Genomic DNA, 11,501 nt, shown 5'->3' with positions numbered 1-11,501 from the left:
AACGGTTAAATGAGGTGTCTCATGACCTCTGGTATCGTATAAACCGTGGACATTTATTAGGAGGTGAGCGTATGTCTAGTGTGTGCAGCGTCGCTCAGGAGTCCTTCGTGGTATGGAGCACGAGAATAATTTATCCCTATCAAAGGGAAGGTCCTCCACTTTTAGCTGCAGTTCTTTCGGAATCCCCGAAGCTTGCAGCCATGATGCTCTTCTCATAACCACAGCTGTTGCGGTTGTTCAGGCAGATGTGTCCGCTACATCCATTGAGGCTTGCAGCGCTGTGCAGGCTATTACCTGACCCTCATTAATAAGGGTGGTGAGTTGAGAACGTTTGTGCTCTGGGAGATCTTCCACGAGTTCTTGTATTTTACTATAATTAGAGTAGTCGTAATTTGCTAGTAGAGAAAAGTTGGCAACTCTGAACAGACGGATGGCTGAGGAATAAACTTTACACCCAAAGAGGTCCAGTCTCTTGTGGTCTTTATCTTGTGGTGTGGAGCGGCTTGGTTGTTTGCTACTCTTTTGAAGATTTCTTGGAACTGTTTGAGGTCATCTGGTGCCATTGGGGTAGACAATATCACTGCTTCCTCTGGTGCGGAAGATGAGTGTGGGGCAGGTGGTGTATCATCCACGTCTGCCTGTGACAGTATCTCTTCCTCGTCTATCTCTGTCTCAGGGAGGTCAGAGGTTTCTCTGTGTGGCAAGGATGGAGGTACTCTGAATCTCCTTCTGGTTGGAGAAGGGGGGCCAGAATATGGATTCTGGTATGTGGCCCAAGGACCCATTGTGGCCATTGCATGGGGTAAGGTGGTAATGGGTAAGGCCAGTGTTGTGCATACCAGGGCTGAGAATAATCGAAGGAAAGAGGCTTAGGCTTTGTAACCTTCCATGTCGGTCTCATCTGTGATGGTGATGAATGTTGGGAGGAGAAGCAGTTGTCCTGCACGTCTCCTTCCTCGTCGCTATGCATGGAGATCGGTGCAGGAGATGAAGGACAGTACCATGGTATGTAGCTCAGGGAGTGTTCAGTGCCGAGCAGTAGTGACTGCAGTGCAGAGGAAACCTCTATGTCACTGTGGTCTAGGAGCTGTGCTGGTACTGCCTTGGGTGCTGCCCTTGGAGCGCTGACCGGTGCTGGGTTCGGCTTGTTAGCCAGCATTGAGTTGTAAGTCGGTGCCGGTAGCATTGATTGCGGTGCCAATGCCTGTGCCACGCTCCGCAGTGGGGTTGTCCGTGCCATGGAGGAGGCTTGACGTCTCGACTCCAGTGCCATGCGTTGAGGCTCAGCAGAGGTCCGCTGAGGAATGGTGTGGAGGAGCCCAGTGCCTCATAAGTGCTCTCTCTCTAGACGAGTTGAGCACGGAGGGTAAAGACCTCACTAGGGAAGCTCTCTTTTTGTGAGAGTCCCTTGTTCAAGAGGTCAAGGCTCACTTCCTGACAATTCTGGAAGTCAGAGCCTTATCACTGCTTAGGGATCTTGCTTTATGAGACTCCCCGGAGGACGTCTCTTGCAGAGGTTGGAGGGATTTCTCCATCATAAGCATTTTCAAACAGAAATCCCTATCACATCTTGCTCTTGACTTCAAGTTGCTGCAGTGTATGCATTTCTGGGAGATATGAGTTTCTCAGGATGCGTGGCCATCAGAGACCAGCATCAGTTCACGGCATAAGTCACACTTTTTAAATCCTGTTGAGCCCGGAATGACTACAGTTAAGTCCCTCCCCGAACCTGCTGGATAGATGAGGGCGGGAAGTTAAATGGAGTGGTAAACCGTAGAGCTATTCCTAAACTGAGAACTAAATAAAGAATTTATTTTCTATTTTTTATTTTAAGAAAAAAAGCCTTTAAAGAGGAACTAACTAAACTATGTAACTATGTATAGACTAATACTAAGATACTATGTAATGTTTTTCTTTCTTTCAGAAAGTATCAAGGCTAGCACTGCCACAGAGGTCCTTCTCAATCGTCCTCGGTTGCAGATGGAACTGAAGGGACAAGAGGCTAGAAGAGGCTCCAACGGCTGCATGAGACAGCTCCTGCACACGCCCTTCCCCCAACCAAGTACTGCTGCGAAAAATCTCCGATCTCCGGCACAGGCACGCACAGACACCTAGAGTGGAGCACCCACAGGGACACCATTCGAAGAAGAACATTAGCTTTCTTCCAGTTTTCTGGTCATCCCCAGTGTTCCAGGACTTACTGAAAATCAACATTAACAGTCCAGTGAGATCTTCAGCCAGCTCTTTTAAAACTCCTGGATGCAAGTTATCTGACTTGCTAACTTAAATGTGTCTAACATTAGTGTCTGCTGTTTAACATCCTTCTGAAATAATAGTGAATGGAAAGAATGTTACCGTATGATATGATTATATCATCTGTTTTTCCCCAAATACATAAAAGAAATATTTATTGAACGTTTATTGCTTTTTCTGCATTATTATTGATAATTCTACCATTTCCATCTACTAAAGGAGCAATACCATTGTTAAGACTCTTTTTTTTTCCTAATATACTTTAATAATTCCTTATTGTCCTTAACTCTGCTGGCCATAAATTTCTCCTTATGTTCCTTTGCTTTTCTTATCAAATTTTTACAGTTCCTAGCTTTTGGTTTATATTCATTACTGTCAATTTCCCTTTTCTTCCATTTTCTTCTTCAAATGTGCCTTTTGGGCAGCTCATAAAGTGCTCTTAAACAATTCCTCATTATCAGTCACATTTTTCTGATTAATTTCTTCCTTCCAGCTGATTTGATTTATAACTGTTTTCAGCCTTGTGAAATTGGCCCTTTTAAAGCACCAAGTATACATATCACTGGTCTGGAGTTTATTCTGATTGCACATTATAAATATAACCCAGTCTTGATCACTTGTACCTGTGCTACGATTAATTTTTAGCTATGTGATCAGTTTCTCTTTATCTGTCAAGATGAGGTCAAAGACAGAATTCCCCCATCGTGGATGCAACACTTTCTGAGTTAGGAAATTGTCATCTATAGCCTTTTCAAATTCCAAGGATGTATTAAAACCAGCAGCACATCACCTCCAGCATATGTCACTCCAACTGAAGTCCCCCATCATCATACAGCTTTTTTATCCCTACACATTAAAAGATAGGTGCGTAAAGAGTTGGTTATCCTTTTTCCTAGTGTGTTTTGGTAGTCTGTAGCAGACATCAACTAATATCCCACCTTGTGCTTAGCATACCAAGTAGCTTAGAGAAGAGTTTTAACTGTGCGGGTGGATAAGGAAGACCATTTTTATAGACTGAGACGTAGCCTGGATGTGAGGACGTGGACAACGGACGAGTCAAAGGTGATGCCCGGGTTACAGGCCTAACTGACAGGCAAGTTGATGGTGTTGTCCACAATAATGGAGAAAGAATTAGCGGGAAGGGTTTGGGGGAAAAGATTAATACCTCTGTTTTAGCCATGTTTAGCTTGAGCCACAAGCTAGACATCCATAAGGAGATGTCAGAGAAATAGGCCCACATTTTAGTTTGAACAAAAGGGGATAGGTGCTGGAATAGAGAAGCAGATCTGAGAGTCATCACATGTAGAGGGTAGTTGAATTTGTGTTTGCAGATGAGGTTTGCAAGATACAAGTTGCAGAGGGGAAAAAAACAGGGAACCAAGGACAGAACCCTGTGGGACCCCAACAGAAAGCTGGAGGAATAACAACATCCTCCAAAGGACACTGAATGTGTGATTAGAGAGGTAAGAGGAGAACCAAGAGAGAACAGTCACAGAAGACAAGATTTCAAGAAGAACATGGTTAAATGTGTTGAAGGCGGCTGACAGGTCAAGAAAGATGAGAATGAAGTACTGGTCCTGAGCTTTAGCCAGGAAGAGGTAATCAGACATTTTGGCAAGAGCGGAATGCAAGGGAAGGAAGCTGGATTAGAGAGAGGGTTTAGGATGGCATTGGAGGAGGGACTCCAGATAGCACTTGTAGACAGTGCATTCAATGAGTTTAGAGATGAAAGGGAGAAGAAAGATAGGGTGGTAATTGGCTGGGTTTTTTCCCCCAAGATTGGAAAGACTAGAGAATGCTTGTATTGTGAAGGGGAAAGAGCCAGAAGAAACAGAGCAGTTAAGGAGAAGAAGAATTGTCGGGGGGGGAACTGCGAGTGGGCAAAAGGGAGATCAGGAGATGGGATGAGGTCATTGCGACAAGTGGAGGAAAGCAAATAAACTTCTCCATCTGTGACGGATGCAAGATTTGTAGGAGTAAAGGAGAAGGCACGCTGAGGGGAGGGTGAAGGTTATATCATATTTTGTAAATTTTCTCTTGGAAGAAATCTGAGAGAGAGAGAGAGAAGTGGAGGCAGGAGGAGCAGAGGGTTTAAGGATAGGGCCAAAGGTAGCAAAAAAGCAGAGGGGATTGTGGGTGTGAGACACAATCAGCTAGGAAGATGGCAGAACTGAAATAGAGAACAAATATGCAGTGGAGAAGTCAGACTGATCACAGGATTTCCACCGAAATCACTCCACAGTGTGAGAGCTGGAGCAAAGGAAGCAGATGTTGAGGATGAGCCAGGGCTGAAGATCGGCAGGGTGGATTTTGAAATGGGAGAGAGAGGCAAAAGATTGAAGGGTGGAAGAGAGTGATGGATGGAGAGAGTCAACAATCACATCAATGGTAGAAAGAAAAGAGTAACAAAGCAATAGCACAGCATATAAAGTTCTTCAGAGAAACAGTTTCAGAAAAAAATCGAGTTTAGGGAAAGAGAGTGAGTAATTTTAGTAAACCTCAAAAAATGAGAATTAAGTTTAAGTGGTATGATGGGGCTTACCAAAGCAATTAATTAGAGACAAAAAGCAGGAGTCCCTGAAAGAAAATCTGTATATGGAAACAGACCACAAGTATATACAAGGGAAATGAAGTCTGGAGTTAAGTAAAAGAATAGGAAAATTTATCCATGTTTATCTGAAAATTTCCTTTCTTTAAGTAACAAATTCACAGATCTATTACAATGTCAGCCTGTCTGCAGCATAGAGACAGAATTAGGCCTGTAAGTCACTGGCAGAAGGGGAATGCCCCAGCTCCTGAATTTCCTCCAGTTGAGATAACTTCCACAGCCAGGAAAATTCAAATCTACTTTCTTAAAAGTACAGATTGTTTTAAATATACTTTGAAGAAAAACACAATTTCTTCTGATGCAGAGAATGGTAAATTCCACTGAATGATAACAAAACCCATATCCTTGGATGTCAGTTTCCATCACTATTCTGGATGATCCATTTGTCTCCAGGGTGGGCCAGATCTGTGGATATTATTACTTAAGGAAAGGAAATTTTCAGATAAGCATGAGTAAATTTTCCTATTCTTCTTCATGCTAAGATCTACAGATCCATTACAATGGAATGTTCATAGCAATGTGCCTCCAGGGTGGGAAGCAAGATCATTCTTTAATTATGGACATCCAACCTGAGGTAGATCTTATATAAATATCTCCTCCATCTTCCCCTGGGCACTAAGGCTCTTAGAAGACTTCTGCCAAATAAAGGAAATGGCATTGGCTGAGACCGGATGACCAATATATGGAACTTGGTGAACTAATGGCTATCTAACAGATCTGAATACGGGAGACATGACTACTCTTCCCTGAGATTGACAGTGCTCCTAAAGACTGGACTTTGGTCTTGTCTACACTTGCGGTGATATTTAGGGTCCATGTAGCTACATGCTGCAGAAAAAGGTAGGCTGTGTCCACATTGCAGTGTGTAGCGACACATGGCAGTGAAAAGCTCTGGCAGAAGGGAGGCTACGGTGAAAGGCTCCAGCTGCTGGAGCCTTTCACCACTGCCTCCCTCCTGCCAGAGCCTTTTCCTGCTGCTGGAATCTTCCACTGCAGAAAGGAAAAGCTCTGACAGTGGGACACTACACTGCTAAAAATAGTCATGTCAGCATGGAAGGCACTGCTTGGGGGTGTAGAGAGACATGTAAGGTATATATATATACATATATATACACACACCCTAGGGGTCTGGTGTGTCTATACTCTTCTCACCTAAGCAGTGCCTCACTGTCTTTACACTGTTATTTATATCACTTATTTATATCTGTACTCTACACACCACCATAAGTGTAGACCTACCCTTTGATGCTTAACCAAAGGAAGAGTATTTCTTGAGTTTATTTAGGGAACCATAGAATATCAGAGTTGGAAGAGACCTCAGGAGGTCATCTAGTCCAACCCCCCACTCAAAGCAGGACCAATCCCCAACTAAATCATCCCAGCCAGCGCTTTGTCAAGCCTGACCTGAAAAACCTCAAAGGAAGGAGATTCCACCACCATCCTAGGTAACGCATTCCAGTGCTTCACCACCCTCCCAGTGAAAAAGTTTTTCCTAATATCCAACCTAAACCTCCCCCATTGCAACTTGAGACTATTACTGAATGAATGCTATGAAAGTTGTGAGAACTACCTGTCTGTATTAGAAGCACAGTACTGCGTGTTACAGAAAGCCCTCAGCTTCAAAAAAAAAACAAAAAAAAAACCCTCATCTGATCAGGGTTAGTAAACACTGGGAGGCCTACTTTAATGGACAGGAAGTATAGGGACATCTCCTTGACCTTTTTTGCTTGGACACAATAAAGCTCTCCTGGGCTATGACCATTCAAGGCTATGTTTCACTGATTAAACTAGTTAAACTATGGGCTTTTTATCACCCAGCAGAATAAGTTTTATTTGATTTCTTTTTGGGGGTACACGAGAATAATCGCTTCTTCCAAATATTCATTTTAACTTGTCTAGTCCCAATGGAGGACTTGTCTTGCAATAGCAGACCTCCTCTGTGAGACAGAGACCTCAAAATTTCCAATGATAAGTTAATCAAGTTTGAGAGCCATAGCAGCATAAACAGTATTACTGCAACTCTCTCATTCCTGTCCTTTGTATTTCCCTGGGGAGAAGTGGAAAAGATGGGAAGACTTATAGTAGGGACCCTACCCAGCTTTGCACAATGTCATTCACCACCTCACATCCCAGGTCCGGATACAGAGGCACTTTATTTACTCTTTCCAAATGCAAAGAAGTTGATTACCAGCCCAACAAATTGCCTTATGTTTAGTGAGATATTACTGGGTATAGGAGCTACTCATCTAATATGTCTTCTGCCATGTAAGGCTTAATGTTCATCTCTCCCTTGGCAGACAGTGCATGTAGAGATCAGAAACTTTGTTAGACCCAGGACAAGAGAATTTCTCTCTGAGATAGTGCCAATAGGGTTTTCATAATAACTACAAAAAACACAAACAGACACAGATTGTCAAAAACAGAATAGGTCTGCTACTATGGAAGGAACAGTACTCCGAGACCTCACTCAATCAGTGTGTTCCATCTGTGTTCTCTTTCTGGTACCCATCCCCTTAATTGAATCAGGCAAATCCCTTAAAAATCTGTTTCTCTTCATTCATCAATATGGGAATGGTTATTATACAACTGGGTCCAGATATCTGCCAACGGATGAGACAGGACAAGATGGAAAGGGGATACCCAGAATTAGGGCTTGGTATCATAAGAATTCTGAATCACTGAAACATGTTTGTGTATGAGATCAGAATTCCCAATATGCTACAATAAGTATTGGATTTTTGTTTTTGTGACACCACTTGTTTTCTATTATGGCAATCTTCACCTTCGCTCAACATTCTTCTAATATGAGACCTTGTACTCATTCTCAGCCCAGGCTTATGATCGACTTCCCTGGTATTGTGTGCCTGTTTGTTCTTGAATACAAGATATTCCAGGAACCATTATTTTCACTGTATATTAGCTTCAGTTTTATATCTGTAAAGAACCCTGATGAGAAAAATTGTCCAGGAAAAGATAAATGAATTGCCTTCTTCCCTAAAACCAGTATTATTCCTAGCATGATCCTAGAGAGAGCCTGGAAACACATGTAAGATCATATGGTAATGATTAAAGTTGGAGGGGGAAAAAAGTCTGCCACCCATCTGCAAAACATAAGAACTGTCCGAGGATGGTAAAATGGGAATGTTTTAAAGACAAGCCTCCACTAGGAACTTATTTAGATGTTTTAGGCTGGGCCCTGCTCCATTTGTCCCCAATTCTCTGAGGCTAGAAATTGCTGCACTCCAACTCACTCCCTGTTCCGCCTGATGTAGATGACGGATGATTTCATTTATGTTGTGGCATTTACATGGGTTGCTATCTGGGGAAGGGACAAAGCTGTTCCTGAAATTCTTGCTTATCACCACAGGATACCCCCTCTCTGGTCAATGTCCAGTAACCCAGCTGAACAAAGTTATTGGTAGCCTTTTTGCTCCCAATTTGAGAGAGCTTGGCTCAAGTTCAAAGTCTCACTCTAGACACAACTGGTTTAGAGGCCTGCAGTTAGTTCTGAGGCAACAAAACTTGCTGACCCAGAACTCGCTCTAACTACCACTAGCAAAGAGGCATTTTCTCCTGCTGTACTTCACGGACTTCTTCAATTTGCCATATAATCTATACCCATTTCTATAGCGTCTGGCAGCAGTCAGGATTATAAATAAACTTTTCTAACGATTCTGCATAATCTCAGATTTCCATAAATATTCCCACTGTATCACTCAGATAAATGGGATGTGAACTGTCAGAGTGTCTGATCCCAAGGACCATGTCCAATATACCTGATGAAAGATATCAAGCCCATTTTGTTTTCTTTCCAGGGAGAATCACTTAGACCGTGTGGCAACCTGAATGGAACTTGGATGAATGAGCATAATTTGCAGGAGGGAAGAGTTTAGACGAGGCATCAGGAAAGTCAGTCAATCTGCACATGACTGGAATGCAGTTGCAGAAACTCTGTAAATAGTTCACTGAATAAGGAGCCAGTTTAGTTTTACAAGCATGGAGTACTTTTATATTATTATCCAGCACCTGGTATACATTCACAGCAGTTAGTCTAGTGCAGTGGTTGTCAACCTGTGACCGGTGGACTGCTTGCAGCCCAATCAGCACACAGCTGTGACATCCTCAGAGCCATACAGGTAGTATTGAATGCAGCCCAAAATAGTAAATAGGTTGAATGCATTGAATGCAGTCCACAATGGTAAACAGGTTGAGAACTACTGGTCTAGTGAGACCTACAGCAAGGAAAAGAGTGTGATTAACAGGCAAACAAAACAACACCTAAAACCAGAGCAAATAGGCAGCATAGAGGACTCAAAACTACTGGAAATACTGGATTTCCAGACAAAAAGCTTTGCAAAAGAATGGAAGCAAGAATTGAGTCTGTATATAGAGCTGACCATGGGGGATAACAGATGCAAAAAACAAACAAAGGTAAAGCTTTTTTACCATCTCACTGAAGAAAAAGCGCAAGTGGTGAGACACTGTTGCCAAGAATAATGCCCAAAACATCTAATAAAGGAGTTTGATGAGTACGTTGACCCCAGACAGGTTTTTTTGTTTATTTTGTTTTAACCATAATCCAAAGAGCAGAAAACCAAACCTTTTTTTCTCCTCATTCCCTCTCATGGGACAGATAGCTCTTCAGAGGGAACAATTTGAACCTAGATAAGTGTCAGAGTTTGAGGGGGGTTTTGGAAGGGTTTTTTTTTTGTTTTGTTTTGTTTTTTTGGCAAACCACTTGATTAGCGTAAGGGGAAATTCCTTACCTGTAATTTGGTTTCTTAGTGTGTAATTTGACTGGACTGGGTCTCAAGCTTCCTCCACGAGATTGGAAAAAGAGAGAAAGAAAGAGATCCTGCCTGAGTTTCAACCCTTTAAACCACAAGTAGGGATGTTTTGTACACCAATTAACCACTGGTGTATCAGTGCCTTCCAGAATGTTCCCTTAAAGGTCTCTGATTAACAGAAAGCAAGAAACTCCTTAATTTATAAGCATAAATTATACTGAAATATAAATGACAAATAAAGCTTAGCCTTATTCTGAAAAGATGGGCAAGTATGAAACTAGATTCTTTAGAGAACCAGAGTTACAGGTAAATAATTTTCCTCTCTCTAAAAGATATGATATTGACTGAATTTCTACCTTTGGGTATTAAATCTGGATGGACTGATTTAAATAGGGTTATTTAAATCAGCATGTGGAAAGTCTTGATTTAAATTTATTTTAAATCAACTTTTCCATTTGTACTCAGGAATTTTGTTAAAAAAAGTGCATTTTCATTGCTTGATATAAACATTAAAACATGTTGATTAACAAGTAAATAGAGCCTTTACATTAGATTCGGTATATCCTAGGGTACGCTATAACTATATACATTTATTTAAGCAATTATATAGCTTAATATTTTTAGATTTGCATTAATTGTACATTTTTAGTATGTTAGAAAATGGTGAATGATACATTACTTATTTACTAGATAATTAACTTTTTGTGCACGATTTGTATCAAGCTGCATTGGATGGTAACTGGAATCTAATTAAACACACAAAACAGTATATATAATTTATTTTTATTAAACAAAACAAGCCCTTAATACAGTACAGGACCTATTTTGCCATATTTATAAAGCTTGACCTCAGAAGTTAGAATTGGGGAAAAAAATCTCTCTATATAGAAAAGCAGCCTTTAACTCAAGATTTTTGATAGAGGCTCATGGATTCAGCTTTTTTTTATTTAAATGTTTTAAGAGATTATAATAAATTTAGGCCTTAACATATTTTGTATTCAATTCAGATGTCATTTTAAACCTGTTTATTTCTAAAAACATTTATAACAAATAAAATCAAAAAACCCTATTTAAGTTAAAAGAATCTGATTTTTTTTTTAATTCATCTATTTCTAACCACCCTGGAAGGTAAACTCCACAAAAACATATATTCTTCAACTCATCAAGGGGCCAAAGCCATCTGAGGTTGTTTCTTCTGTCCTGCAGAATTAAAACTTCCCACAACTCCTTCCACCAAAAAGGCGGTGGAAAAGTTGGTGAAAAATATGCACAACCAGTAGTATGACAATCTTGTCCCTGAGATCAGAACAATAATACATGATCTGCACTGCAGGCAAGAAAAAGTAAAAGGACATGCCTTCCTTTGCATTTGTACCAAGTCAACAAGTCCCATTTATACTTGAATACATTAAAATTGGTGCAAAGGATCACTTTAAATGAGTACAAGAACATCCTCTCCCATAACTTGGATAAGAAGAAGGTTCTCCGGCTATGAATTTGACCTCCACCCAGCAAGTTCCACAGCAATGCATCAACTTGAGCATTGGTTTCATAGTCAAAACAATGCTCTGTTACACACTGTGAATTTAATCTAAAAGTGAAAGGATATAGTCCCTATCCTCTAAAAAGTTAGAAACACTTGGCCTTTTCCTCTCATTTGTGCTATTTTTGTACCCATGTAATGCCACTGACCTCAGCTGGATTAATCCTGATTTAAACTAATGTAAAAAAGAGGAAAATCATGGCCCAAACTTTTCAGCACAAGTATGTGAAAATGAGATAAGAAGCTGTCTACTGATAATTAAACGTATACTCATCCCAGTACAGCACCTATGGCCTTCTGTCTTATATTA

Source organism: Natator depressus, chromosome 5 (genome assembly GCF_965152275.1).
Source record: "Natator depressus isolate rNatDep1 chromosome 5, rNatDep2.hap1, whole genome shotgun sequence".
NCBI classification, from domain to species: domain Eukaryota; kingdom Metazoa; phylum Chordata; order Testudines; family Cheloniidae; genus Natator; species Natator depressus.
The sequence above is the reverse complement of the archived record's forward strand: the minus strand, read 5'-3'. Positions refer to the sequence as shown.